The 23,710-nt window shown below is 42.9% G+C and overlaps 13 non-coding genes across 13 annotated transcripts; all 13 read right to left on the bottom strand.

Moving 5' to 3' along the window:
* Positions 1–1,521: 1,521 nt before the first annotated feature.
* Positions 1,522–1,593, bottom strand: trnap-cgg (transfer RNA proline (anticodon CGG)). Its single transcript has one exon. It is a non-coding gene; the product is annotated as a tRNA-Pro (tRNA).
* An 892-nt stretch (positions 1,594–2,485) lies between these two features.
* On the bottom strand, positions 2,486–2,557 carry trnap-ugg (transfer RNA proline (anticodon UGG)). Its single transcript has one exon. It is a non-coding gene; the product is annotated as a tRNA-Pro (tRNA).
* A 1,079-nt stretch (positions 2,558–3,636) lies between these two features.
* On the bottom strand, positions 3,637–3,708 carry trnap-agg (transfer RNA proline (anticodon AGG)). Its single transcript has one exon. It is a non-coding gene; the product is annotated as a tRNA-Pro (tRNA).
* Positions 3,709–6,418: 2,710 nt separating this feature from the next.
* trnap-agg (transfer RNA proline (anticodon AGG)) lies at positions 6,419–6,490 on the bottom strand. The gene has a single exon. It is a non-coding gene; the product is annotated as a tRNA-Pro (tRNA).
* Positions 6,491–7,616: 1,126 nt separating this feature from the next.
* trnap-agg (transfer RNA proline (anticodon AGG)) lies at positions 7,617–7,688 on the bottom strand. Its single transcript has one exon. It is a non-coding gene; the product is annotated as a tRNA-Pro (tRNA).
* A 1,126-nt stretch (positions 7,689–8,814) lies between these two features.
* Positions 8,815–8,886, bottom strand: trnap-agg (transfer RNA proline (anticodon AGG)). Its single transcript has one exon. It is a non-coding gene; the product is annotated as a tRNA-Pro (tRNA).
* Positions 8,887–11,304: 2,418 nt separating this feature from the next.
* trnap-ugg (transfer RNA proline (anticodon UGG)) lies at positions 11,305–11,376 on the bottom strand. The gene has a single exon. It is a non-coding gene; the product is annotated as a tRNA-Pro (tRNA).
* A 628-nt stretch (positions 11,377–12,004) lies between these two features.
* On the bottom strand, positions 12,005–12,076 carry trnap-agg (transfer RNA proline (anticodon AGG)). The gene has a single exon. It is a non-coding gene; the product is annotated as a tRNA-Pro (tRNA).
* A 2,766-nt stretch (positions 12,077–14,842) lies between these two features.
* Positions 14,843–14,914, bottom strand: trnap-agg (transfer RNA proline (anticodon AGG)). Its single transcript has one exon. It is a non-coding gene; the product is annotated as a tRNA-Pro (tRNA).
* Positions 14,915–16,040: 1,126 nt separating this feature from the next.
* Positions 16,041–16,112, bottom strand: trnap-agg (transfer RNA proline (anticodon AGG)). The gene has a single exon. It is a non-coding gene; the product is annotated as a tRNA-Pro (tRNA).
* A 1,182-nt stretch (positions 16,113–17,294) lies between these two features.
* Positions 17,295–17,366, bottom strand: trnap-ugg (transfer RNA proline (anticodon UGG)). Its single transcript has one exon. It is a non-coding gene; the product is annotated as a tRNA-Pro (tRNA).
* A 2,648-nt stretch (positions 17,367–20,014) lies between these two features.
* trnap-agg (transfer RNA proline (anticodon AGG)) lies at positions 20,015–20,086 on the bottom strand. The gene has a single exon. It is a non-coding gene; the product is annotated as a tRNA-Pro (tRNA).
* Positions 20,087–22,034: 1,948 nt separating this feature from the next.
* On the bottom strand, positions 22,035–22,106 carry trnap-ugg (transfer RNA proline (anticodon UGG)). The gene has a single exon. It is a non-coding gene; the product is annotated as a tRNA-Pro (tRNA).
* Between the last annotated feature and the right edge of the window lie 1,604 nt (positions 22,107–23,710).

The following is a 23,710-nucleotide window of genomic DNA, read 5'->3' as shown; positions in this document are numbered from 1 at the left end:
TATAAAGACAAGCGAATTGCAGAGTTTGTAAACTAATATCCCATTTGTAGACAGAATTTACTCACCTTTAGATTGGCCAATTTGTGTATTGGCAACCTCACTACATTGAAAGTGTTACCTTCTCTTTTCTTGTATGCATCTCAACGAGCTTGAGGAGAGCATTTGAACTCTCTTTTGAGAGAGTATGTCCAAAAAGCTCCTCTTTGTTCTTCCTCTAGACCTTTTGCCTGGCAGCTCCAACCTCAGCATTCTTCTACCGACATATTGACAGTCTCTCCTCTGAACATGTCCAAACCACCTCAATCTGGCCTCTCTGACTTTATCTCCAAAACATCTAACATGAGCTGTCCCTCTGATGTACTCATGCCTGATCCCATCCATCCTCGTCACTCCCAATGAGAACCTCAACATCTTAAGCTCTGCTACCTCCAGCTCTGCCTCCTGTCTTTTCTACAGTGCCACTGTCTCTAAGCCGAAAAACATCGCTGGTCTCACCACCGTCTTGAACACCTTTGCTTTCATTTTCGCTGATAATCTGTTATCGCAAAACACACCTGACCCTTTTCTCCACCCGTTCCAACCTACTTGCACTCGCCTCTTCACGTCACGTCTACTGTCAGTCAGCACTTTTTCTGCAAATAGTTTGCTTCATTGAAAGTGACACCTTCTCGCTAAATGTTTGCACCTCAGTGTATTCTACAATGGCATTTTAGTATACTGCATTGACCTTTAAAAGTCATAGGTATCAGATCGGCAACACATCCATGCTTGGAATGGAAAACATGCAATTACTCTGTCAAATTTCGTGGTGCTCAAACCCACAATTCCTCATAAAGCTTGGTATAGTAAGGCTGTTTTTATACTTGTCGACTTTCGTAGGTGAAAGTCTTCCTAAAAAGGGTCTGTGGAATAGATGTCGCAGTCAAGCGCTCGTACGGGATTTGAACCCGGGACCTCTCGCACCCAAAGCGAGAATCATACCCCTAGACCAACGAGCCTCGTGTCCGGTGGTTTTGTATTGAGTTCAGCCGGTTCAGCAAAACACGAGTGAGTGGAATCTTGTCTCGTCTAGTAACAACTTTCACAGCAAAACTTGCATCTGGTCTTGTGGTTACACGTGGAAAGCGTTACATCCTCTCTTCTCATAGACATTGAATTTAGCATTCAGGGCTCGTCCGGAGACCTCTCACACCCTAAGCGAAAATCATTCCCCTAGACCAAGGCTAGTGAAGGCAAAATATGATACAGTCAGCTCTTGACTTTTGAAAGTCGGGTTTTCCAAATCGGCAAAAAATCAATAACATCATTAATAACATCATTACTTGGCATCTTGTGTCGTGTACTAACTAAAGTTTCCTGTGTTTGCACAAGGAAAAAATGTAATTACTTTGACAAAGTTTGTGGTGCTCAAACCCACAATTCCTCATAAAGCTTGCTATGGTAAGGCTGTTTTCATACTTGTCGACTTTCATAGGTGAAAGATTTCCTGAAAAGGGTCTGTGGAATAGATGTCGCAGTCAAGGGCTCGTCCGGGATTTGAACCCGGGACCTCTCGCACCCGAAGCGAGAATCATACCCCTAGACCAACGAGCCATATAAAGAGAAGGGAATTGCAGAGTTTGTAAACTAATATCCCATTTGTAGACAGAATTTACTCACCTTTAGATTGGCCAATTTGTGTATTGGCAACCTCACTACATTGAAAGTGTTACCATCTCTTTTCTTGTATGCATCTCAATGAACTTGAGGAGAGCATTTGAACTCTCTTTTGAGAGAGTATATCCAAAAATCTCCTCTTTGGTCTTCCTCTAGACCTCTTGCCTGGCAGCTCCAACCTCAGCATCCTTCTACCGACATATTGACACTTTTCTCCACCCGTTCCAACCTGCTTGCACTCGCCTCTTCACGTCACGTCTACTGTCAGTCCTACGTTCTTAGCTTTCCTCTTCTCTCTCTGTCTACAAACAAACCTTCCTCCTCTCATTCTTCGACCAACAGTAGGCTTGCATTCTGAGACTGAAGTGGCCTATTGGGATGATATGGTACCATGAGGTCTTTTAGATATGATGGAGCTTGACCCTTTAGAGCTTTATATGTAAGAAGCAGGGTTTTACACTCTGTTCGAGATTTGTTGAGAAGCCAATGGAAAGAAGCTAGTGAAGGCAAAATATGATACAGTCCGCACTTTTGCTGCAAATAGTTTTCTTCATTGAAAGTGACACCTTCTCGCTAAATGTTTGCACCTCAGTGTATTCTACAATGTCATTTTAGTATACTGCATTGACCTTTAAAAGTCATAGGTATCAGATCGGCAACACATCCATGCTTGGAATGGAAAAAATGCATTTACTCTGTCAAATTTTGTGGTGCTCAAACCCACAATTCCTCATAAAGCTTGCTATGGTAAGGCTGTTTTCATACTTGTCGACTTTCATAGGTGAAAGTTTTCCTGAGAACAGATCTGTGGAATAGATGTCGCAGTCAAGGGCTCGTCCGGGATTTGAACCCGGGACCTCTCGCACCCAAAGCGAGAATCATACCCCTAGACCAACGAACCATATAAAGACGAGCGAATTGCAGAGTTTGTGAACTAATACCCCATTTGTAGACAGAATTTACTCACCTTTAGATTGGCCAATTTGTGTATTGGCAACCTCACTACATTGAAAGTGTTGCCATCTCTTTTCTTGTATGCATCTCAATGAACTTGAGGAGAGCATTTGAACTCTCTTTTGAGAGAGTATATCTAAAAATCTCCTCTTTGTTCTTCCTCTAGACCTCTTGCCTGGCAGCTCCAACCTCAGCATCCTTCCTTCTGGTGCTCAAACCCACAATTCCTCATAAAGCTTGGTATAGTAAGGCTGTTTTTATACTTGTCGACTTTCGTAGGTGAAAGTCTTCCTAAAAAGGTTCTGAGAATAGATGTCGCAGTCAAGGGCTCGTCCGGGATGTGAACCCAGGACCTGTCGCACCCAACGCAAGAATCATACCCCTAGACCAACGAGCCTCGCGTCTGGTGGGTTTGTAATGAGTTCAGCCCTACTATCCAAATGAAGAACAAGAACTTCAGTCATTCTCAAATTGAGAAATTCATGTTGTGTAAATTTCCGACAAAAACATTAATGTGAGGACATACTCCATTGACAGAGAAAGGTTGTGGTTTCCAGATGAGCAAAACACGAGTGAGTGGAATCTTGTCTCGTCTAGTAACAACTTTCACAGCAAAACTTGCATCTGGTCTTGTGGTTACACGTGGAAAGCGTTACATCCTCTCTTCTCATAGACATTGAATTTAGCATTCAGGGCTCGTCCGGAGACCTCTCACACCCTAAGCGACAATCATTCCCCTAGACCAAGGCTAGTGAAGGCAAAATATGATACAGTCAGCTCTTGACTTTTGAAAGTCGGGTTTTCCAAATCGGCAAAACATCAGTACTTGGCATCTTGTGTCGTGTACTAACTAAAGTTTCCTGTGTTTGCAAAATGAAAAAATGCAATTACTCTGTCAAAGTTTGTGGTGCTCAAACCCACAATTCCTCATAAAGCTTGCTATGGTAAGGCTGTTTTCATACTTATCGACTTTCATAGGTGAAAGTTTTCCTGAGAACAGATCTGTGGAATAGATGTCGCAGTCAAGGGCTCGTCCGGGATTTGAACCCGGGACCTCTCGCACCCTAAGCGAGAATCATACCCCTAGACCAACGAGCCATTTAAAGACAAGTGAATTGCAGAGTTTGTAAACTAATATCCCATTTGTAGACAGAATTTACTCACCTTTAGATTGGCCAATTTGTGTATTGGCAACCTCACTACATTGAAAGTGTTACCATCTCTTTTCTTGTATGCATCTCAATGAACTTGAGGAGAGCATTTGAACTCTCTTTTGAGAGAGTATATCTAAAAATCTCCTCTTTGGTCTTCCTCTAGACCTCTTGCCTGGCAGCTCCAACCTCAGCATCCTTCTACCGACATATTGACAGTCTCTCCTCTTAACATGTCCAAACCACCTCAATCTGGCCTCTCTGACTTTATCTCCAAAACATCTAACATGAGCTGTCCCTCTGATGTACTCATGCCTGATCCTATCCATCCTCGTCACTCCCAATGAGAACCTCAACATCTTAAGCTATGCTACCTCCAGCTCTGCCTCCTGTCTTTTCTACAGTGCCACTGTCTCTAAGCCGAAAAACATCGCTGGTCTCACCACCGTCTTGAACACCTTTGCTTTCATTCTCGCTGATACTCTTTTATGGCAAAACACACCTGAAACTTGTCTCTACCCGTTCCAACCTGCTTGCACTCGCCTCTTCACGTCACGTCTACTGTCAGTCCTACGTTCTTAGCTTTCCTCTTCTCTCTCTGTCTACAAACAAACCTTCCTCCTCTCATTCTTCGACCAACAGTAGACTTGCATTCTGAGACTGAAGTGGCCTATTGGGATGATATGGTACCATGAGGTCTTTTAGATATGATGGAGCTTGACCCTTTAGAGCTTTATATGTAAGAAGCAGGGTTTTACATTCTGTTCTAGATTTGTTGAGAAGCCAATGGAAAGAAGCTAGTGAAGGCAATATATGATACAGTCCGCACTTTTGCTGCAAATAGTTTGCTTCATTGAAAGTGACACCTTCTCGCTAAATGTTTGTACCTCAGTGTATTCTACAATGGCATTTTAGTATACTGCATTGACCTTACTTACTTAGTCAAATTTTGTGGTGCTCAAACCCACAATTCCTCATAAAGCTTGCTATGATAAGGCTGTTTTCATACTTGTCGACTTTCATAGGTGAAAGTTTTCCTAAGAATAGATCTGTGGAAAAGATTTCGCAGTCAAGAGCTCGTCCGGGATGTGAACCCGGGACCTCTCGCACCCTAAGCGAAAATCATACCCCTAGACCAACGAGCCATATAAAGACAAGCGAATTGCAGAGTTTGTAAACTAATATCCCATTTGTAGACAGAATTTACTCACCTTTAGATTGGCCAATTTGTGTATTGGCAACCTCACTACATTGAAAGTGTTACCATCTCTTTTCTTGTATGCATCTCAATGAACTTGAGGAGAGCATTTGAACTCTCTTTTGAGAGAGTATATCTAAAAATCTCCTTTTTGGTCTTCCTCTAGACCTCTTGCCTGGCAGCTCCAACCTCAGCATCTTTTATCCGATATACTGTTTTCACCATCTCTCCTCTGAATAAGTCCAAACCACTTCAATCTAGCCTCTCTGACTTTATCTCCAAAACATCTAACATGAGCTGTCCCTCTGATGTACTCATGCCTGATCCTATCCATCCTCGTCACTCCCAATGAGAACCTCAACATCTTAAGCTCTGCTACCTCCAGCTCTGCCTCCTGTCTTTTCTACAGAAGCCAATGGCAAGAAGCTAGTGAAGGCAAAATATGATACAGTCAGCACTTTTGCTGCAAATAGTTTGCTTCATTGAAATTGACACCTTCTCGCTAAATTTTTGCACCTCAGTGTATTCTACAATGGCATTTTAGTATACTGCATTGACCTTTAAAAGTCATAGGTATCACATCGGCAACACATCCATGCTTGGAATGGAAAACATGCAATTACTCTGTCAAATTTCGTGGTGCTCAAACCCACAATTCCTCATAAAGCTTGGTATAGTAAGGCTGTTTTTATACTTGTCGACTTTCGTAGGTGAAAGTCTTCCTAAAAACGGTATGTGGAATAGATGTCGCAGTCAAGGGCTCGTCCGGGATTTGATCCCTGGACCTCTCGCAACCAAAGCGAGAATCATACCCGTAGACCAACGAGCCTCGCGTCCAGTGGGCTTGTAATGAGTTCAGCCCTACTACCCAAATGAAGAACAAGAACTTCAGTCATTCTCAAACTGAGAAATTCATGTTGTGTAAATTTCCGACAAAAACATTAATGTGAGGACATATTCCATTGACAGAGAAAGGTTGTGGTTTCCAGATCAGCAAAACACGAGTGAGTGGAATCTTGTCTCGTTCTAGTAACAACTTTCACAGCAACACTTGCATCTGGTCTTGTGGTTACACGTGGAAAGCGTTACATCTTCTCTTCTCATAGACATTGAATTTAGCATTCAGGGCTCGTCCGGAGACTTCTCACACCCTAAGCGAGAATCATTCCCCTAGACCAAGGCTAGTGAAGGCAAAATATGATACAGTTAGCTCTTGACTTTTGAAAGTCGGGTTTTCCAAATCGGCAAAACATCAATACTTGGCATCTTGTGTCGTGTACTAACTAAAGTTTCCTGTATTTGCACAAGGAAAAAATGCAATTACTCTGTCAAAGTTTGTGGTGCTCAAACCCACAATTCCTCATAAAGCTTGCTATGGTAAGGCTGTTTTCATACTTGTCGACTTTCATAGGTGAAAGTTTTCATGAGAATAGATCTGTGGAATAGATGTCGCAGTCAAGGGCTCGTCCGGGATTTGAACCCGGGACCTCTCTCACCCTAAGTGAGAATCATACCCCTAGACCAACGAGCCACATAAAGACATGCGAATTGCAGAGTTTGTAAACTAATATCCCATTTGTAGACAGAATTTACTCACCTTTAGATTGGCCAATTTGTGTATTGGCAACCTCACTACATTGAAAGTGTTACCATCTCTTTTCTTGTATGCATCTCAATGAACTTGAGGAGAGCATTTGAACTCTCTTTTGAGAGAGTATATTTAAAAATCTCCTCTTAGTTGTTCCTCTAGACCTCTTGCCTGGCAGCTCCAACCTCAGCATCCTTCTACCGACATATTGACAGTCTCTCCTCTGAACATGTCCAAACCACCTCAATCTGGCCTCTCTGACTTTATCTCCAAAACATCTAACATGAGCTGTCCCTCTGATGTACTCATGCCTGATCCTATCCATCCTCGTCACTCCCAATGAGAACCTCAACATCTTAAGCTATGCTACCTCCAGCTCTGCCTCCTGTCTTTTCTACAGTGCCACTGTCTCTAAGCCGAAAAACATCGCTGGTCTCACCACTGTCTTGAACACCTTTGCTTTCATTCTCGCTGATACTCTTTTATCGCAAAATATACCTGACACTTTTCTCCACCCGTTCCAACCTGCTTGCACTCGCCTCTTCACGTCACGTCTACTGTCAGTCCTACGTTCTTAGCTTTCCTCTTCTCTCTCTGTCTACAAACAAACCTTCCTCCTCTCCTTCTTCGACCAACAGTAGGCTTGCATTCTGAGACTGAAGTGGCCTATTGGGATGATATGGTACCATGAGGTCTTTTAGATATGATGGAGCTTGACCCTTTAGAGCTTTATATGTAAGAAGCAGGGTTTTACATTCTGTTCTAGATTTGTTGAGAAGCCAATGGAAAGAAGCTAGTGAAGGCAAAATATGATACAGTCCGCACTTTTGCTGCAAATAGTTTGCTTCATTGAAAGTGACACCTTCTCGCTAAATGTTTGCACCTCAGTGTATTCTACAATGGCATTTTAGTATACTGCATTGACCTTACTTACTTAGTCAAATTTTGTGGTGCTCAAACCCACAATTCCTCATAAAGCTTGCTATGGTAAGGCTGTTTTCATACTTGTCGACTTTCATAGGTGAAAGTTTTCCTGAGAACAGATCTGTGGAATAGATGTCGCAGTCAAGGGCTCGTCCGGGATTTGAACCCGGGACCTCTCGCACCCTAAGCGAGAATCATACCCCTAGACCAACGAGCCACATATAGACAAGCGAATTGCAGAGTTTGTAAACTAATATCCCATTTGTAGACAGAATTTACTCACCTTTAGATTGGCCAATTTGTGTATTGGCAACCTCACTACATTGAAAGTGTTACCATCTCTTTTCTTGTATGCATCTCAATGAACTTGAGGAGAGCATTTGAACTCTCTTTTGAGAGAGTATATTTAAAAATCTCCTCTTAGTTGTTCCTCTAGACCTCTTGCCTGGCAGCTCCAACCTCAGCATCCTTCTACCGACATATTGACAGTCTCTCCTCTGAACATGTCCAAACCACCTCAATCTGGCCTCTCTGACTTTATCTCCAAAACATCTAACATGAGCTGTCCCTCTGATGTACTCATGCCTGATCCTATCCATCCTCGTCACTCCCAATGAGAACCTCAACATCTTAAGCTATGCTACCTCCAGCTCTGCCTCCTGTCTTTTCTACAGTGCCACTGTCTCTAAGCCGAAAAACATCGCTGGTCTCACCACTGTCTTGAACACCTTTGCTTTCATTCTCGCTGATACTCTTTTATCGCAAAATATACCTGACACTTTTCTCCACCCGTTCCAACCTGCTTGCACTCGCCTCTTCACGTCACGTCTACTGTCAGTCCTACGTTCTTAGCTTTCCTCTTCTCTCTCTGTCTACAAACAAACCTTCCTCCTCTCCTTCTTCGACCAACAGTAGGCTTGCATTCTGAGACTGAAGTGGCCTATTGGGATGATATGGTACCATGAGGTCTTTTAGATATGATGGAGCTTGACCCTTTAGAGCTTTATATGTAAGAAGCAGGGTTTTACATTCTGTTCTAGATTTGTTGAGAAGCCAATGGAAAGAAGCTAGTGAAGGCAAAATATGATACAGTCCGCACTTTTGCTGCAAATAGTTTGCTTCATTGAAAGTGACACCTTCTCGCTAAATGTTTGCACCTCAGTGTATTCTACAATGGCATTTTAGTATACTGCATTGACCTTACTTACTTAGTCAAATTTTGTGGTGCTCAAACCCACAATTCCTCATAAAGCTTGCTATGGTAAGGCTGTTTTCATACTTGTCGACTTTCATAGGTGAAAGTTTTCCTGAGAACAGATCTGTGGAATAGATGTCGCAGTCAAGGGCTCGTCCGGGATTTGAACCCGGGACCTCTCGCACCCTAAGCGAGAATCATACCCCTAGACCAACGAGCCACATATAGACAAGCGAATTGCAGAGTTTGTAAACTAATATCCCATTTGTAGACAGAATTTACTCACCTTTAGATTGGCCAATTTGTGTATTGGCAACCTCACTACATTGAAAGTGTTACCATCTCTTTTCTTGTATGCATCTCAATGAACTTGAGGAGAGCATTTGAACTCTCTTTTGAGAGAGTATGTCCAAAAAGCTCCTCTTTGTTCTTCCTCTAGACCTCTTGCCTGGCAGCTCCAACCTCAGCATCCTTCTACCGACATATTGACAGTCTCTCCTCTGAACATGTCCAAACCACCTCAATCTGGCCTCTCTGACTTTATCTCCAAAACATCTAACATGAGCTGTCCCTCTGATGTACTCATGCCTGATCCTATCCATCCTCGTCACTCCCAATGAGAACCTCAACATCTTAAGCTATGCTACCTCCAGCTCTGCCTCCTGTCTTTTCTACAGTGCCACTGTCTCTAAGCCGAAAAACATCGCTGGTCTCACCACTGTCTTGAACACCTTTGCTTTCATTCTCGCTGATACTCTTTTATCGCAAAATATACCTGACACTTTTCTCCACCCGTTCCAACCTGCTTGCACTCGCCTCTTCACGTCACGTCTACTGTCAGTCCTACGTTCTTAGCTTTCCTCTTCTCTCTCTGTCTACAAACAAACCTTCCTCCTCTCATTCTTCGACCAACAGTAGGCTTGCATTCTGAGACTGAAGTGGCCTATTGGGATGATATGGTACCATGAGGTCTTTTAGATATGATGGAGCTTGACCCTTTAGAGCTTTATATGTAAGAAGCAGGGTTTTACATTCTGTTCGAGATTTGTTGAGAAGCCAATGGAAAGAAGCTAGTGAAGGCAAAATATGATACAGTCCGCACTTTTGCTGCAAATAGTTTGCTTCATTGAAAGTGACACCTTCTCGCTAAATGTTTGTACCTCAGTGTATTCTACAATGGCATTTTAGTATACTGCATTGACCTTTAAAAGTCATAGGTATCAGATCGGCAACACATCCATGCTTGGAATGGAAAAAATGCAATTACTCTGTCAAATTTTGTGGTTCTCAAACCCACAATTCCTCATAAAGCTTGCTATGGTAAGGCTGTTTTCATACTTATCGACTTTCATAGGTGAAAGTTTTCCTAAGAATAGATCTGTGGAAAAGATGTCGCAGTCAAGAGCTCGTCCGGGATGTGAACCCTGGACCTCTCGCACCCTAAGCGAAAATCATACCCCTAGACCAACGAGCCTTTAGATTGGCCAATTTGTGTATTGGCAACCTCACTACATTGAAAGTGTTACCATCTCTTTTCTTGTATGCATCTCAATGAACTTGAGGAGAGCATTTGAACTCTGTTTTGAGAGAGTATATCTAAAAATCTCCTTTTTGGTCTTCCTTTGGTCTTCGTTCCAACCTGCTTGCACTCGCCTCTTCACGTCACGTCTACTTTCAGTCCTACGTTCTTAGCTTTCCTATTCTCTCTCTGTCTACAAACAAACCTTCCTCCTCTCATTCTTCGACCAACAGTAGGCTTGCATTCTGAGACTGAAGTGGCCTATTGGCATGATATGGTACCATGAGGTCTTTTAGATATGATGGAGCTTGACCCTTTAGAGCTTTATATGTAAGAAGCAGGGTTTTACATTCTGTTCTAGATTTGTTGAGAAGCCAATGGAAAGAAGCTAGTGAAGGCAATATATGATACAGTCCGCACTTTTGCTGCAAATAGTTTGCTTCATTGAAAGTGACACCTTCTCGCTAAATGTTTGTACCTCAGTGTATTCTACAATGGCATTTTAGTATACTGCTGTGACCTTACCTACTTACTCTGTCAAATTTTGTGGTGCTCAAACCCACAATTCCTCATAAAGCTTGCTATGGTAAGGCTGTTTTCATACTTGTCGACTTTCATAGGTGAAAGTTTTCTTGAGAACAGATCTGTGGAATAGATGTCGCAGTCAAGGGCTCGTCCGGGATTTGAACCTGGGACCTCTCGCACCCAAAGCGAGAATCATACCCCTAGACCAACTAGCCACATAAGGACGAGCAAATTGCAGAGTTTGTGATCTAATACCCCATTTGTAGACAGAATTTACTCACCTTTAGATTGGCCAATTTGTGTATTGGCAACCTCACTACATTGAAAGTGTTACCATCTCTTTTCTTGTATGCATCTCAATGAACTTGAGGAGAGCATTTGAACTCTCTTTTGAGAGAGTATATCTAAAAATCTGCTCTTTGTTCTTCCTCTAGACCTCTTGCCTGGCAGCTCCAACCTCAGCATCCTTCCTTCTGGTGCTCAAACCCACAATTCCTCATAAAGCTTGGTATAGTAAGGCTGTTTTTATACTTGTCGACTTTCGTAGGTGAAAGTCTTCCTAAAAAAGGTCTGTGGAATAGATGTCGCAGTCAAGGGCTCGTCCGGGATTTGAACCCGGGATCTCTTGCACCCAAAGCGAGAATCATACCCCTAGACCAACGAGCCTCGCGTCTGCTGGGTTTGTAATGAGTTCAGCCCTACTATCCAAATGAAGAAGTAGAACTTCAGTCATTCTCAAATTGAGAAATTCATGTTGTGTAAATTTCCGACAAAAACATTAATGTGAGGACATACTCCATTGACAGAGAAAGGCTGTGGTTTCCAGATGAGCAAAACACGAGTGAGTGGAATCTTGTCTCGTCTAGTAACAACTTTCACAGCAAAACTTGCATCTGGTCTTGTGGTTACACGTGGAAAGCGTTACATCCTCTCTTCTCATAGACATTGAATTTAGCATTCAGGGCTCGTCCGGAGACCTCTCACACCCTAAGCGACAATCATTCCCCTAGACCAAGGCTAGTGAAGGCAAAATATGATACAGTCAGCTCTTGACTTTTGAAAGTCGGGTTTTCCAAATCGGCAAAACATCAGTACTTGGCATCTTGTGTGGTGTACTAACTAAAGTTTCCTGTGTTTGCACAAGGAAAAAATGCAATTACTCTGTCAAAGTTTTTGGTGCTCAAACCCACAATTCCTCATAAAGCTTGGTATAGTAAAGCTGTTTTTATACTTGTCGACTTTCGTAGGTGAAAGTCTTCCTAATTAAGGTCTGTGGAATAGACGTCGCAGTCAAGGGCTCGTCCGGGATTTGAACCCGGGACCTCTCGCACCCTAAGCGAAAATCATACCCCTAGACCAACGAGCCACATAAAGTCAAGCGAATTGCAGAGTTTGTAAACTAATATCCCATTTGTAGACAGAATTTACTCACCTTTAGATTGGCCAATTTGTGTATTGGCAACCTCACTACATTGAAAGTGTTACCATCTCTTTTCTTGTATGCATCTCAATGAACTTGAGGAGAGCATTTGAACTCTCTTTTGAGAGAGTATATTTAAAAATCTCCTCTTAGTTGTTCCTCTAGACCTCTTGCCTCGCAGCTCCAACCTCAGCATCCTTCTACCGACATATTGACAGTCTCTCCTCTGAACATGTCCAAACCACCTCAATCTGGCCTCTCTGACTTTATCTCCAAAACATCTAACATGAGCTGTCCCTCTGATGTACTCATGCCTGATCCTATCCATCCTCGTCACTCCCAATGAGAACCTCAACATCTTAAGCTATGCTACGTCCAGCTCTGCCTCCTGTCTTTTCTACAGTGCCACTGTCTCTAAGCCGAAAAACATCGCTGGTCTCACCACCGTCTTGAACACCTTTGCTTTCATTCTCGCTGATACTCTTTTATCGCAAAACACACATGACACTTTTCTCCACCCGTTCCAACCTGCTTGCACTCGCCTCTTCACGTCACGTCTACTGTCAGTCCTACGTTCTTAGCTTTCCTCTTCTCTCTCTGTCTACAAACAAACCTTCCTCCTCTCCTTCTTCGACCAACAGTAGGCTTGCATTCTGAGACTGAAGTGGCCTATTGGGATGATATGGTACCATGAGGTCTTTTAGATATGATGGAGCTTGACCCTTTAGAGCTTTATATGTAAGAAGCAGGGTTTTACATTCTGTTCGAGATTTGTTGAGAAGCCAATGGAAAGAAGCTAGTGAAGGCAAAATATGATACAGTCCGCACTTTTGCTGCAAATAGTTTGCTTCATTGAAAGTGACACCTTCTCGCTAAATGTTTGCACCTCAGTGTATTCTACAATGGCATTTTAGTATACTGCATTGACCTTTAAAAGTCATAGGTATCAGATCGGCAACACATCCATGCTTGGAATGGAAAAAATGCAATTACTCTGTCAAATTTTGTGGTTCTCAAACCCACAATTCCTCATAAAGCTTGCTATGGTAAGGCTGTTTTCATACTTGTCGACTTTCATAGGTGAAAGTTTTCCTAAGAATAGATCTGTGGAAAAGATGTCGCAGTCAAGAGCTCGTCCGGGATGTGAACCCGGGACCTCTCGCACCCTAAGCGAAAATCATACCCCTAGACCAACGAGCCTTATAAAGACAAGCGAATTGCAGAGTTTGTAAACTAATATCCCATTTGTAGACAGAATTTACTCACCTTTAGATTGGCCAATTTGTGTATTGGCAACCTCACTACATTGAAAGTGTTACCATCTCTTTTCTTGTATGCATCTCAATGAACTTGAGGAGAGCATTTGAACTCTCTTTTGAGAGAGTATATCTAAAAATCTCCTTTTTGGTCTTCCTCTAGACCTCTTGCCTGGCAGCTCCAACCTCAGCATCTTTTATCCGATATACTGTTTTCACCATCTCTCCTCTGAATAAGTCCAAACCACTTCAATCTAGCCTCTCTGACTTTATCTCCAAAACATCTAACATGAGCTGTCCCTCTGATGTACTCATGCCTGATCCTATCCATCCTCGTCACTCCCAATGAGAACCTCAACATCTTAAGCTCTGCTACCTCCAGCTCTGCCTCCTGTCTTTTCTACAGAAGCCAATGGCAAGAAGCTAGTGAAGGCAAAATATGATACAGTCAGCACTTTTGCTGCAAATAGTTTGCTTCATTGAAATTGACACCTTCTCGCTAAATTTTTGCACCTCAGTGTATTCTACAATGGCATTTTAGTATACTGCATTGACCTTTAAAAGTCATAGGTATCACATCGGCAACACATCCATGCTTGGAATGGAAAACATGCAATTACTCTGTCAAATTTCGTGGTGCTCAAACCCACAATTCCTCATAAAGCTTGGTATAGTAAGGCTGTTTTTATACTTGTCGACTTTCGTAGGTGAAAGTCTTCCTAAAAACGGTGTGTGGAATAGATGTCGCAGTCAAGGGCTCGTCCGGGATTTGATCCCTGGACCTCTCGCAACCAAAGCGAGAATCATACCCGTAGACCAACGAGCCTCGCGTCCAGTGGGCTTGTAATGAGTTCAGCCCTACTATCCAAATGAAGAACAAGAACTTCAGTCATTCTCAAACTGAGAAATTCATGTTGTGTAAATTTCCGACAAAAACATTAATGTGAGGACATACTCCATTGACAGAGAAAGGTTGTGGTTTCCAGATCAGCAAAACACGAGTGAGTGGAATCTTGTCTCGTTCTAGTAACAACTTTCACAGCAACACTTGCATCTGGTCTTGTGGTTACACGTGGAAAGCGTTACATCTTCTTTTCTCATAGACATTGAATTTAGCATTCAGGGCTTGTCCGGAAACTTCTCACACCCTAAGCGAGAATCATTCCCCTAGACCAAGGCTAGTGAAGGCAAAATATGATACAGTTAGCTCTTGACTTTTGAAAGTCGGGTTTTCCAAATCGGCAAAACTTCAATACTTGGCATCTTGTGTCGTGTACTAACTAAAGTTTCCTGTATTTGCACAAGGAAAAAATGCAATTACTCTGTCAAAGTTTGTGGTGCTCAAACCCACAATTCCTCATAAAGCTTGCTATGGTAAGGCTGTTGTCATACTTGTCGACTTTCATAGGTGAAAGTTTTCCTGAGAACAGATCTGTGGAATAGATGTCGCAGTCAAGGGCTCGTCCGGGATTTGAACCCGGGACCTCTCGCACCCTAAGCGAGAATCATACCCCTAGACCAACGAGCCACATAAAGACAAGCGAATTGCAGAGTTTGTAAACTAATATCCCATTTGTAGACAGAATTTACTCACCTTTAGATTGGCCAATTTGTGTATTGGCAACCTCACTACATTGAAAGTGTTACCATCTCTTTTCTTGTATGCATCTCAATGAACTTGAGGAGAGCATTTGAACTCTCTTTTGAGAGAGTATGTCCAAAAAGCTCCTCTTTGGTCTTCCTCTAGACCTCTTGCCTGGCAGCTCCAACCTCAGCATCCTTCTACCGACATATTGACAGTCTCTCCTCTGAACATGTCCAAACCACCTCAATCTGGCCTCTCTGACTTTATCTCCAAAACATCTAACATGAGCTGTCCCTCTGATGTACTCATGCCTGATCCTATCCATCCTCGTCACTCCCAATGAGAACCTCAACATCTTAAGCTGTGCTACCTCCAGCTCTGCCTCCTGTCTTTTCAACAGTGCCACTGTCTCTAAGCCGAAAAACATCGCTGGTCTCACCACTGTCTTGAACACCTTTGCTTTCATTCTCGCTGATACTCTTTTTTCGCAAAACACACCTGACACTTTTCTTCACCCGTTCCAACCTGCTTGCACTCGCCTCTTCACGTCACGTCTACTGTCAGTCCTACGTTCTTAGCTTTCCTCTTCTCTCTCTGTCTACAAACAAACCTTCCTCCTCTCCTTCTTCGACCAACAGTAGGCTTGCATTCTGAGACTGAAGTGGCCTATTGGGATGATATGGTACCATGAGGTCTTTTAGATATGATGGAGCTTGACCCTTTAGAGCTTTATATGTAAGAAGCAGGGTTTTACATTCTGTTCTAGATTTGTTGAGAAGCCAATGGAAAGAAGCTAGTGAAGGCAAAATATGATACAGTCCGCACTTTTGCTGCAAATAGTTTGCTTCATTGAAAGTGACACCTTCTCGCTAAATGTTTGCACCTCAGTGTATTCTACAATGGCATTTTAGTATACTGCATTGACCTTACTTACTTAGTCAAATTTTGTGGTGCTCAAACCCACAATTCCTCATAAAGCTTGCTATGGTAAGGCTGTTTTCATACTTGTCGACTTTCATAGGTGAAAGTTTTCCTGAGAACAGATCTGTGGAATAGATGTCGCAGTCAAGGGCTCGTCCGGGATTTGAACCCTGGACCTCTCGCACCCTAAGCGAAAATCATACCCCTAGACCAACGAGCCACATAAAGACAAGCGAATTGCAGAGTTTGTAAACTAATATCCCATTTGTAGACAGAATTTACTCACCTTTATATTGGCCAATTTGTGTATTGGCAACCTCACTACATTGAAAGTGTTACCATCTCTTTTCTTGTATGCATCTCAATGAACTTGAGGAGAGCATTTGAACTCTCTTTTGAGAGAGTATGTCCAAAAAGCTCCTCTTTATTCTTCCTCTAGACCTCTTGCCTGGCAGCTCCAACCTCAGCATCCTTCTACCGACATATTGACAGTCTCTCCTCTGAACATGTCCAAACCACCTCAATCTGGCCTCTCTGACTTTATCTCCAAAACATCTAACATGAGCTGTCCCTCTGATGTACTCATGCCTGATCCTATCCATCCTCGTCACTCCCAATGAGAACCTCAACATCTTAAGCTATGCTACCTCCAGCTCTGCCTCCTGTCTTTTCTACAGTGCCACTGTCTCTAAGCCGAAAAACATCGCTGGTCTCGCCACTGTCTTGAACACCTTTGCTTTCATTCTCGCTGATACTCTTTTATCGCAAAATATACCTGACACTTTTCTCCACCCGTTCCAACCTGCTTGCACTCGCCTCTTCACGTCACGTCTACTGTCAGTCCTACGTTCTTAGCTTTCCTCTTCTCTCTCTGCCTACAAACAAACCTTCCTCCTCTCATTCTTCGACCAACAGTAGGCTTGCATTCTGAGACTGAAGTGGCCTATTGGGATGATATGGTACCATGAGGTCTTTTAGATATGATGGAGCTTGACCCTTTAGAGCTTTATATGTAAGAAGCAGGGTTTTACATTCTGTTCTAGATTTGTTGAGAAGCCAATGGAAAGAAGCTAGTGAAGGCAAAATATGATACAGTCCGCACTTTTGCTGCAAATAGTTTGCTTCATTGAAAGTGACACCTTCTCGCTAAATGTTTGCACCTCAGTGTATTCTACAATGGCATTTTATTATACTGCATTGACCTTTAAAAGTCATAGGTATCAGATCGGCAACACATCCATGCTTGGAATGGAAAAAAGGAAGTTACTCTGTCAAATTTTGTGGTGCTCAAACCCACAATTCCTCATAAAGCTTGCTATGGTAAGGCTGTTTTCATACTTGTCGACTTTCATAGGTGAAAGTTTTCCTGAGAACAGATCTGTGGAATAGATGTCGCAGTCAAGGGCTCGTCCGGGATTTGAACCCGGGACCTCTCGCACCCAAAGCGAGAATCATACCCCTAGACCAACGAGCCATTAAAGACAAGCTAATTGCAGAGTTCGTGAACTAATATCCCATTTGTAGACAGAATTTACTCACCTTTAGATTGGCCAATTTGTGTATTGGCAACCTCACTACATTGAAAGTGTTACCATCTCTTTTCTTGTATGCATCTCAATGAACTTGAGGAGAGCATTTGAACTCTCTTTTGAGAGAGTATATCTAAAAATCTCCTCTTTGGTCTTCCTCTAGACCTCTTGCCTGGCAGCTCCAACCTCAGCATCCTTCTACCGACATATTGACAGTCTCTCCTCTTAACATGTCCAAACCACCTCAATCTGGCCTCTCTGACTTTATCTCCAAAACATCTAACATGAGCTGTCCCTCTGATGTACTCATGCCTGATCCCATCCATCCTCGTCACTCCCAATGAGAACCTCAACATCTTAAGCTCTGCTACCTCCAGCTCTGCCTCCTGTCTTTTCTACAGTGCCACTGTCTCTAAGCCGAAAAACATCGCTGGTCTCACCACCTTCTTGAACACCTTTGCTTTCATTCTCGCTGATAATCTTTTATCGCAAAACACACCTGACCCTTTTCTCCACCCGTTCCAACCTGCTTGCACTCGCCTCTTCACGTCACGTCTACTGTCAGTTCTACGTTCTTAGCTTTCCTCTTCTCTTTCTGCCTACAAACAAACCTTCCTCCTCTCCTTCTTCGACCAACAGTAGGCTTGCATTCTGAGACTGAAGTGGCCTATTGGGATGATATGGTACCATGAGGTCTTTTAGATATGATGGAGCTTGACCCTTTAGAGCTTTAAATGTAAGAAGCAGGGTTTTACATTCTGTTCTAGATTTGTTGAGAAGCCAATGGAAAGAAGCTAGTGAAGGCAAAATATGATACAGTCAGCACTTTTGCTGCAAATAGTTTGCTTCATTGAAAGTGACACCTTCTCGCTAAATGTTTGCACCTCAGTGTATTCTACAATGGCATTTTAGTATACTGCATTGACCTTTAAAAGTCATAGGTATCAGATCGGCAACACATCCATGCTTGGAATGGAAAAAATGCAATTACTCTGTCAAATTTTGTGGTGCTCAAACCCACAATTCCTCATAAAGCTAGGTATAGTAAGGCTGTTTTTATACTTGTCGACTTTCGTAGGTGAAAGTCTTCCTAAAAAGGGTCTGTGGAATAGATGTCGCAGTCAAGGGCTCGTCCGGGATTTGAACCCGGGACCTCTCGCAATTTGTGTATTGGCAACCTCACTACATTGAAAGTGTTACCATCTCTTTTCTTGTATGCATCTCAATGAACTTGAGGAGAGCATTTGAACTCTCTTTTGAGAGAGTATATCCAAAAATCTCCTCTTTGGTCTTCCTCTAGACCTCTTGCCTGGCAGCTCCAACCTCAGCATCCTTTATCCGATATACTGTTTTCACCATCTCTCCTCTGAATAAGTCCAAACCACTTCAATCTAGCCTCTCTGACTTTATCTCCAAAACATCTAACATAAGCTGTCCCTCTGATGTACTCATGCCCGATCCTATCCATCCTTGTCACTCCCAATGAGAACCTCAACATCTTAAGCTCTGCTACCTCCAGCTCTGCCTCCTGTCTTTTCTACAGAAGCCAATGGCAAGAAGCTAGTGAAGGCAAAATATAATACAGTCAGCACTTTTGCTGCAAATAGTTTGCTTCATTGAAAGTGACACCTTCTCGCTAAATTTTTGCACCTCAGTGTATTCTACAATGGCATTTTAGTATACTGCATTGACCTTTAAAAGTCATAGGTATCAGATCGGCAACACATCCATGCTTGGAATGGAAAACATGCAATTACTCTGTCAAATTTCGTGGTGCTCAAACCCACAATTCCTCGTAAAGCTTGGTATTGTAAGGCTGTTTTTATACTTGTCAACTTTCGTAGGTGAAAGTCTTCCTAAAAACGGTGTGTGGAATAGATGTCGCAGTCAAGGGCTCGTCCGGGATTTGATTCCTGGACCTCTCGCAACCAAAGCGAGAATCATACCCCTAGACCAACGAGCCTCGCGTCCAGTGGGCTTGTAATGAGTTCAGCCCTACTATCCAAATGAAGAACAAGAACTTCAGTCATTCTCAAACTGAGAAATTCATGTTGTGTAAATTTCCGACAAAAACATTAATGTGAGGACATACTCCATTGACAGAGAAAGGTTGTGGTTTCCAGATCAGCAAAACACGAGTGAGTGGAATCTTGTCTCGTTCTAGTAACAACTTTCACAGCAACACTTGCATCTGGTCTTGTGGTTACACGTGGAAAGCGTTACATCTTCTTTTCTCATAGACATTGAATTTAGCATTCAGGGCTCGTCCGGAGACTTCTCACACCCTAAGCGAGAATCATTCCCCTAGACCAAGGCTAGTGAAGGCAAAATATGATACAGTTAGCTCTTGACTTTTGAAAGTCGGGTTTTCCAAATCGGCAAAACATCAACACTTGGCATCTTGTGTCGTGTACTAACTAAAGTTTCCTGTGTTTGAACAAGGAAAAAGTGCAATTACTCCATCAAAGTTTGTGGTGCTCAAACCCACAATTCCTCATAAAGCTTGCTATGGTAAGGCTGTTTTCGTACTTGTCGACTTTCATAGGTGAAAGTTTTCATGAGAATAGATCTGTGGAATAGATGTCGCTGTCAAGGGCTCGTCCTGGATTTGAACCCGGGACCTCTCGCACCCTAAGCGAGAATCATACCCCTAGACCAACGAGCCACATAAAGACAAGCGAATTGCAGAGTTTGTAAACTAATATCCCATTTGTAGACAGAATTTACTCACCTTTAGATTGGCCAATTTGTGTATTGGCAACCTCACTACATTGAAAGTGTTACCATCTCTTTTCTTGTATGCATCTCAATGAACTTGAGGAGAGCATTTGAACTCTCTTTTGAGAGAGTATATTCAAAAATCTCCTCTTAGTTCTTCCTCTAGACCTCTTGCCTCGCAGCTCCAACCTCAGCATCCTTCTACCGACATATTGACAGTCTCTCCTCTGAACATGTCCAAACCACCTCAATCTGGCCTCTCTGACTTTATCTCCAAAACATCTAACATGAGCTGTCCCTCTGATGTACTCATGCCTGATCCTATCCATCCTCGTCACTCCCAATGAGAACCTCAACATCTTAAGCTATGCTACCTCCAGCTCTGCCTCCTGTCTTTTCTACAGTGCCACTGTCTCTAAGCCGAAAAACATCGCTGGTCTCACCACCGTCTTGAACACCTTTGCTTTCATTCTCGCTGATACTCTTTTATCGCAAAACACACCTGACACTTTTCTCCACCCGTTCCAACCTGCTTGCACTCGCCTCTTCACGTCACGTCTACTGTCAGTCCTACGTTCTTAGCTTTCCTCTTCTCTCTCTGCCTACAAACAAACCTTCCTCCTCTCCTTCTTCGACCAACAGTAGGCTTGCATTCTGAGACTGAAGTGGCCTATTGGGATGATATGGTACCATGAGGTCTTTTAGATATGATGGAGCTTGACCCTTTAGAGCTTTAAATGTAAGAAGCAGGGTTTTACATTCTGTTCTAGATTTGTTGAGAAGCCAATGGAAAGAAGCTAGTGAAGGCAAAATATGATACAGTCAGCACTTTTGCTGCAAATAGTTTGCTTCATTGAAAGTGACACCTTCTCGCTTAATGTTTGCACCTCAGTGTATTCTACAATGGCATTTTAGTATACTGCATTGACCTTTAAAAGTCATAGGTATCAGATCGGCAACACATCCATGCTTGGAATGGAAAAAATGCAATTACTCTGTCAAATTTTGTGGTGCTCAAACCCACAATTCCTCATAAAGCTAGGTATAGTAAGGCTGTTTTTATACTTGTCGACTTTCGTAGGTGAAAGTCTTCCTAAAAAGGGTCTGTGGAATAGATGTCGCAGTCAAGGGCTCGTCCGGGATTTGAACCCTGGACCTCTCGCAATTTGTGTATTGGCAACCTCACTACATTGAAAGTGTTACCATCTCTTTTCTTGTATGCATCTCAATGAACTTGAGGAGAGCATTTGAACTCTCTTTTGAGAGAGTATATCCAAAAATCTCCTCTTTGGTCTTCCTCTAGACCTCTTGCCTGGCAGCTCCAACCTCAGCATCCTTTATCCGATATACTGTTTTCACCATCTCTCCTCTGAATAAGTCCAAACCACTTCAATCTAGCCTCTCTGACTTTATCTCCAAAACATCTAACATGAGCTGTCCCTCTGATGTACTCATGCCTGATCCTATCCATCCTCGTCACTCCCAATGAGAACCTCAACATCTTAAGCTCTGCTACCTCCAGCTCTGCCTCCTGTCTTTTCTACAGAAGCCAATGGCAAGAAGCTAGTGAAGGCAAAATATGATACAGTCAGCACTTTTGCTGCAAATAGTTTGCTTCATTGAAAGTGACACCTTCTCGCTAAATGTTTGCACCTCAGTGTATTCTACAATGGCATTTTAGTATACTGCATTGACCTTTAAAAGTCATAGGTATCAGATCGGCAACACATCCATGCTTGGAATGGAAAAAATGCAATTACTCTGTCAAATTTTGGGGTGCTCAAACCCACAATTCCTCATAAAGCTTGCTATGGTAAGGCTGTTTTCATACTTGTCGACTTTCATAGGTGAAAGTTTTCCTGAGAACAGATCTGTGGAATAGATGTCGCAGTCAAGGGCTCGTCCGGGATTTGAACCCGGGACCTCTCGCACCCAAAGCGAGAATCATACCCCTAGACCAACGAGCCATATAAAGATGAGCGAATTGCGAATTTACTCACCTTTAGATTGGCCAATTTGTGTATTGGCAACCTCACTACATTGAAAGTGTTACCATCTCTTTTCTTGTATGCATCTCAATGAACTTGAGGAGAGCATTTGAACTCTCTTTTGAGAGAGTATATCTAAAAATCTCCTCTTTGTTCTTCCTCTAGACCTCTTGCCTGGCAGCTCCAACCTCAGCATCCTTCCTTCTGGTGCTCAAACCCACAATTCCTCATAAAGCTTGGTATAGTAAGGCTGTTTTTATACTTGTCAACTTTCGTAGGTGAAAGTCTTCCTAAAAAGTGTCTGTGGAATAGATGTCGCAGTCGAGGGCTGGTCCGGGATTTGAACCCGGGACCTCTCGCACCCAAAGCAAGAACCATACCCCTAGACCAACGAGCCTCGCGTCCAGTGGGCTTGTAATGAGTTCAGCCCTACTATCCAAATGAAGAACAAGAAGTTCAGTCATTCTCAAACTGAGAAATTCATGTTGTGTAAATTTCCGACAAAAACATTAATGTGAGGACATACTCCATTGACAGAGAAAGGTTGTGGTTTCCAGATCAGCAAAACACGAGTGAGTGGAATCTTGTCTCGTTCTAGTAACAACTTTCACAGCAACACTTGCATCTGGTCTTGTGGTTACAAGTGGAAAGCGTTACATCTTCTCTTCTCATAGACATTGAATTTAGCATTCAGGGCTCGTCCGGAGACTTCTCACACCCTAAGCGAGAATCATTCCCCTAGACCAAGGCTAGTGAAGGCAAAATATGAATTTACAGAATTTACTCACCTTTAGATTGGCCAATTTGTGTATTGGCAACCTCACTACATTGAAAGTGTTACCATCTCTTTTCTTGTATGCATCTCAATGAACTTGAGGAGAGCATTTGAACTCTCTTTTGAGAGAGTATGTCCAAAAAGCTCCTCTTTGTTCTTCCTCTAGACCTCTTGCCTGGCAGCTCCAACCTCAGCATCCTTCTACCGACATATTGACAGTCTCTCCTCTGAACATGTCCAAACCACCTCAATCTGGCCTCTCTGACTTTATCTCCAAAACATCTAACATGAGCTGTCCCTCTGATGTACTCATGCCTGATCCTATCCATCCTCGTCACTCCCAATGAGAACCTCAACATCTTAAGCTATGCTACCTCCAGCTCTGCCTCCTGTCTTTTCAACAGTGCCACTGTCTCTAAGCCGAAAAACATCGCTGGTCTCACCACTGTCTTGAACACCTTTGCTTTCATTCTCGCTGATACTCTTTTTTCGCAAAACACACCTGACACTTTTCTCCACCCGTTCCAACCTGCTTGCACTCGCCTCTTCACGTCACGTCTACTGTCAGTCCCACGTTCTTAGCTTTCCTCTTCTCTCTCTGTCTACAAACAAACCTTCCTCCTCTCCTTCTTCGACCAACAGTAGGCTTGCATTCTGAGACTGAAGTGGCCTATTGGGATGATATGGTACCATGAGGTCTTTTAGATATGATGGAGCTTGACCCTTTAGAGCTTTATATGTAAGAAGCAGGGTTTTACATTCTGTTCTAGATTTGTTGAGAAGCCAATGGAAAGAAGCTAGTGAAGGC

Source organism: Channa argus, chromosome 4 (genome assembly GCF_033026475.1).
Source record: "Channa argus isolate prfri chromosome 4, Channa argus male v1.0, whole genome shotgun sequence".
NCBI classification, from domain to species: Eukaryota; Metazoa; Chordata; class Actinopteri; order Anabantiformes; family Channidae; genus Channa; species Channa argus.
Note: the sequence above shows the minus strand (reverse complement) of the source record. Positions and strands in the feature narration are given on the sequence as shown.